This window comes from Oenanthe melanoleuca, chromosome 3 (genome assembly GCF_029582105.1).
Source record: "Oenanthe melanoleuca isolate GR-GAL-2019-014 chromosome 3, OMel1.0, whole genome shotgun sequence".
NCBI classification, from domain to species: Eukaryota; Metazoa; Chordata; class Aves; order Passeriformes; family Muscicapidae; genus Oenanthe; species Oenanthe melanoleuca.
Window position 1 is genome coordinate 91368661 of NC_079336.1, and position 5443 is coordinate 91374103.

Below are 5443 nucleotides of genomic sequence, written 5' to 3' on the forward strand. Positions count from 1 at the left end.
AAAAACAGCCTTCCAAAGGCATCACTCTGCTGCTCTGTAAGAAGACATAATTCACAGATCTTGCCTCTACAAATGGCAAGTTTCAAAAAGGGCTGCCACCGGGTGTTCTTTTTTGGTCTGTCCTAGCACCTTATATTTCCTTTTTGTCATTCAAGATCCACAAGAAATTCCTTGTGCTAGATAGCTTCAGGGCTGAGGAGTACACTTGCAAAGTCTGTTTCACTTGGACAGAAGATTCTGAAAAGTGATGTGGGCATAAAGCCCATGTGTGTATCAGCTGGAAGAGAGGCAGTATTCATACCTCATAAATATTTATATTTTACATAATTTTCATTGTGTTAATATTAACAATCTCAACTTAGAATGTCACTGTTACTAGTAATTCTTTGCATTTTGTCTGAAGAAATTGGTGGACTCAGGGTTTCACACACTGGGCCTTTTTGGTAACAAATTTACTTACTGATCATGACCAGGGAGCAGGAATGGTTGGATGGGGAAAGGAGATGAGCAAGGGTTGGGTGTGTAGAGGCTGTGTGTGCTGAGGGCTGGAGCTGCACGAGATGGGACTGTCAATGAAGGCAAGGTACTGGGTGGTTCCATATTCTCCAGTTGTTTCTGTGCAGATGGACTGAGAATGAGCCCTGTTTGTGGAATAGCATCAATTCCCAGTATTCAACAATAACCTGGATTGAGGAATGCCACTCTCCCTAGTGGACCAGAGCTCATCACATCGACTTCAGGAAATCACAGAGTGGGTCAGGTTGGAAGGGACCTCACTGGGCCACTGGTCCGACCTCCTGCTCAAGCAGAGTCATTCCAGAGCACATGGCACAGGATTGTGTCCAGATGGTTCTTGAATGTCCTCAGTGAGGGAGACTTCACACCCTCTCTGGGCAGTCTGTTCCAGTGCATGGTCCCCTGCACAGTAAAGAAGTTCTTCATATTCAGGTGGAACTTATGTGCACCATTTGTTGCCCACTGCCTCTGTGCTATTCCTTGGCACCACTGAGAAGAGCCTGGATCCTTCCTCTTGATACCCACTTACAGGTACTTAGAGACACTGATAAAAGCAAACCACAAGTAACTGTAGCCTGAGCTAAACATCAGGCAGAGACTACCTTCCAGCTGTGCAGAGCAAGGACATGGAGCAGTCTGTGGTACATTACAGTGAAGAGTTTGGGTGGGAACTTCTCATTTTTCTGACACTACATAAAGTTAAAGCACCTCCCCTTTGTCCTTGGACAGTTATGCATGTGACACCTAGGCTGGCTGAAATTCCCCTTTCCTCCAAGAGCGGTATTGTAGAGAACTGTATCTTCTCTAGTGCATAAAATTGCTCTGACAGCTTATCACTGCTTGTTTAACAGCTGACTGTTCTTTCTTTCTTTAGGCACTAGATAATAAGCATAGTGAAACAATTACTTCACTGATGTGCTAACCCTCATAGCTTCTTTATTGTTGAGTTCCAAAAAGAGCTTCATTCACTGTTAATTGAGGTTTGTCTTCAAAAGATTATGTAGGATGTCAATTCCTCAGTCAGGAGCCACAATTACTTTTAGTAAGTCATGGACAGTTATTTTTAGCAGACCTATCAACATCCCTTTGGCATAAGTTAAAAGTGGCAGCTAAATCTCTTCATTTTTTTGGAGATTTCACACATAGACATGTAGGATTAAAATAGATGGGTAAGAGTGCAGTCTTCTCTGGCTGCAGAAAATAAAGCAATAGACGTTTAGTTCAGACTTGGAAAATACTTGCTTCATCTCTTCACACAGCATGGGCCACAGGGCCAACTTCCTGCATCCTTTGAAAACTTCAGATTTTTGAAAAAAGATCAAAAGCCACAGTGATAGTTGGGCTGCAAGAATATTCATGGTAGAGATCAAGAGTACCAACAATGTCCTAGATTCTTTCAAATGTAAAGACTTCACTCATTAAAAAATTATGTTCCACTGTATTTACAGTTGTGCAGTTTGGGGGGTCCATATTCACTCTCCATTCCTTGGATTTATTCAAGGTAAAGCAGAATATTGTCCTTGCAGTTACCTCAAGGAACAGCTAACATTCAGTTGTCGTTTATTTCTGTTTAATAAACCTAAAGCTGTCCAATGGTAGTTTTCCACATCCTGGGCTGCATGACTTTTAGCAGAACTAAATATCTTCCAGTTCATATTCATGTGCTCAGAAATGTGAGTCACAAACATCGTAATTAGGGGTGCAGGTTACTGTGTTGTTAATCTTGAAGAGAACCAGCAAGCCAAATAGAACCATCATTCTGAACTTAGTTGCAAAAAGTCTGGAAAAATAGATCATTTTTTTCCATGAAATTCTGAAAGCATCTTCTCAGCCCTGGAAGTGATTTTAATAAGCTCAACCTTACTTGACATGCAAAGGCACAGACTGGAGTCCTTCAAAAGCTGATTCAAATAAGAGCAGCTCTTGGGCACTGGGTCTGATGGAGCAGAAGTCTGTGCTGCATCTTGCTTGCAGACAACCCTGTGTGCTGCTACTCTCTGGTTGGAGAAACTGTACTGAGCTATGCTACCCAAACATCTGTCCAAGTGGTCAGCTGGGATCTCCATCAGAGCAAGACTCTTCTTTTTTAAGCTGAGTGGCAGTGTTGGCTGTGTGCTCTCAGAGGGCCTATTCTGGGAGCAGCTGTGCTCCAGGAAGCTACTGAGCCTTTTCAGCCCCTGGGAGGATGCTGAGAGCAGATAAAATTTAAACAGCTTGCTGGGAGTTCTGTGGCACTGCTGATAACCTGGCACAGTTTATCACCTGGGCTCAGGATGGCCTTGTGGAATCTCTCGGAAAGTGGTGGCAGCAGTGCTGGTGTCAGTGGTGTGCTGCCATGAGGGGGTAAGTGACATACATACCTATTTTAAGATTGCCAAGAGCAGAATCTATCTGATTTCTTTAGTTTGAATGTGCAGCTGGAGCTGAGGGAAGTCAGGCAGTGAAGCAGATAACGGAAAGCTGCTAAAATTAAAAAAAAAATAATTGTGTGCTTTCCCCATTTTTTATTCTTTATGGAACACAGAATAAATTAGGTTGGAAGAGGTGATCTTGTTCCAACCCCCTGCCATGGACAGCGACACCTTCCTTTCACTAGACCAGTTTACTCAGAGCCATTCAACCTGGCCTTGAATACTTCCAGGATTGTGACTTCCACAGCTTCTCTGGGCAGCCTGTGTCAGTGCTTCACCACCCTCACAGTAAATATTGCACTTACCAGCTGTAGAGAAAGTGGAGCTATGGATGGCTTGGCTGGATAGTCTCCTTGTGTGGGAAGCAGAAGAGATTAGCTCCTGCACCTATGGAATTTAGAGTGTGTCTGCAGCCTTAGTTACTTTGCTTGACTACAAAAGCTCTTTTTTGGTCTGCTTCTCAAAAGAAAACTATATCCTTATTTTCCCAGATAGGTTATAATATTATGTCATTTAATTTAAAACAAACCCAAAAATACTCGCCCCCTAAAAAGAATCTCCAAACCCTAAAACTAAAAATCCCTTTTTTCTGTTAGTTGTTATGAAAAAAATCCCAATAGCACAGCTCCAAGCATTAGAAAAGACACATTACTGACCAAAAAATGAGTCCTTCACTTAATGCATTTAATCATTATAAAGTCCTCTGCCAGAATCTCTTTAGTACAAATACATTTTCCTAAAAAGCCGTGTCAAGTTTAGCATCCTTACAAGAGCCTTGAAACACCAGTGTTTGTCTTGTGTTCTGCTGACCTTCCTTCAACCCTAAAATAGCTCTTCCTACCCCACTGAACTTTCTGTGTACAGAAAGACATTTGATGCCAGCTACATTTGAAGAAAATAAACTGTATTTAAACTATTGGTCAGATAGTTCTTGCCCTCTTCCCTTTCCCTGGGATTGTTTGCCCATTTTAAATGGAGTGGGTTTGGATAGCATATGTGTGTCTTGCATGCCTGTTCTGAAATGTCCTCCCACAGATGCTATTTAACATACCCTTTCTTAATTAAAGGAGAGGTCAGTGTACTTTATCTGTCCATCAAGGTGGAGCTGTCAAAGTCGATTTGGAGCTGGATTTGAAGACCATTTCAAATTTGTCAGTTTGGTGGATGCATGCCTGCAGGTGAGTCTGAAAGCAACTACACTTAAACTAACCTCATTTATCCTTTAAAAAATAAAATTTCATTGCCCATTATTTAAAATAGACTTCATATAATGCTTTTGGTTTTATTTAGGGTTTATTTGTGGAGATTCAGTGTTTAGTCTGCATGTTCTCCCAAAAATTGAAAAACCTTGAAATTCACCACAAAAAGTCATACAACACAAAGGTGGTTTTGAAAAGCAATCCAATTAAATTCCTTCTGTCCTCTCATTTTTTTTATTGTGTATTGCAATATGGATATTTTTCTTTCCATCTTAAACCCAAAAAGTAGTCAGCTGTTTGTGTATGTGTCTAAGTATATATATATGCAGGTTGTCCCAAATGTCTGAAGGCATCTCAGAGGTAGCAACGTAATCAGTTCTAATCAGTTTGTTTCCATTCCTGATTGCTTACTTTTTCCCATGAGAAAAATCTTTTTGGGATAGCGTGTTTAACTTGTGGAAGGGAATGGAAGTTCCATTCCTGCAAAATCTGAAGGTTCCCTGACTTGCTATTCTTGTTTCATGCTCACCACAACCTATTATAGATGCATGCATGGATTTTTCTGTTTTCTTTCCTGGCAGGTTTCCACTACAAAAATGGAGGCATTGCTTTTGGTACATCCTCTGAACTAAAAGTCTCCTGGCCTCAGTGAAATAAAGCAGGAAGGTACACAGTGTCCCAGCCCTAGATGAAGTTGTGATAATTAGCTTTTGAAGCTGTACAAGTTGATTGATTTTTTGTTGGTTTTTTTTTTTTGTTTTGTTTTTTTGCTTTTTTTTTTCTTTCCATTATTTTTCTTGGCTTAGTTTTCTTTCTCCTTTCCTCATCTGTGTTTAATGACTGGAAAATGACCTGGATGTTGCTTCTAAATGTCCAGCCTCAGTGCTTCCTGTTTCACTTTAAGTCCCTGTCGTACAGATGGTGCATCCCATAGTGCGTTTGAGTGCTCAGTCTCCTTTTCTGAGGCTGAATATCTTTCCCAGAGCTACAGTGGCTCTTAGTCCATTTGCCCATGTAGCCATTCAGAGTGTAGTGCAGCCAGGTGGGAAGGGGGTGTTGGGATTGGATTGGGACTTTTGGCTCACCTTAATGTGCGGTGAGGTCAGGGAGAGGAAAGGGAGAAGAACAGCTATCATAGTTCATTAAAATGGAAAATAGTTTGGATTTTTTGTTTGCCAAAAACACCTGTGACCAGTGAAAAATGGGTTTCCTCTGGATAAGGCCAAGTTCTATTGAGAGCGTAGAACCCTCACTGTTCCTCCTGGGGTTCTGTTTTACCCCAGTATGTCAGGCAGGTTTCTGGAGAGTGCATGGTCA

The 5443-nt window shown here is 41.4% G+C and overlaps 1 long non-coding RNA gene across 1 annotated transcript; it reads left to right on the forward strand.

Moving 5' to 3' along the window:
- Positions 1-2071: 2071 nt before the first annotated feature.
- LOC130251537 (uncharacterized) lies at positions 2072-4889 on the forward strand. The gene is made up of 3 exons (XR_008840179.1): positions 2072-2859; positions 3995-4105; positions 4708-4889. It is a non-coding gene; the product is annotated as an uncharacterized LOC130251537 (long non-coding RNA).
- Positions 4890-5443: the final 554 nt, after the last annotated feature.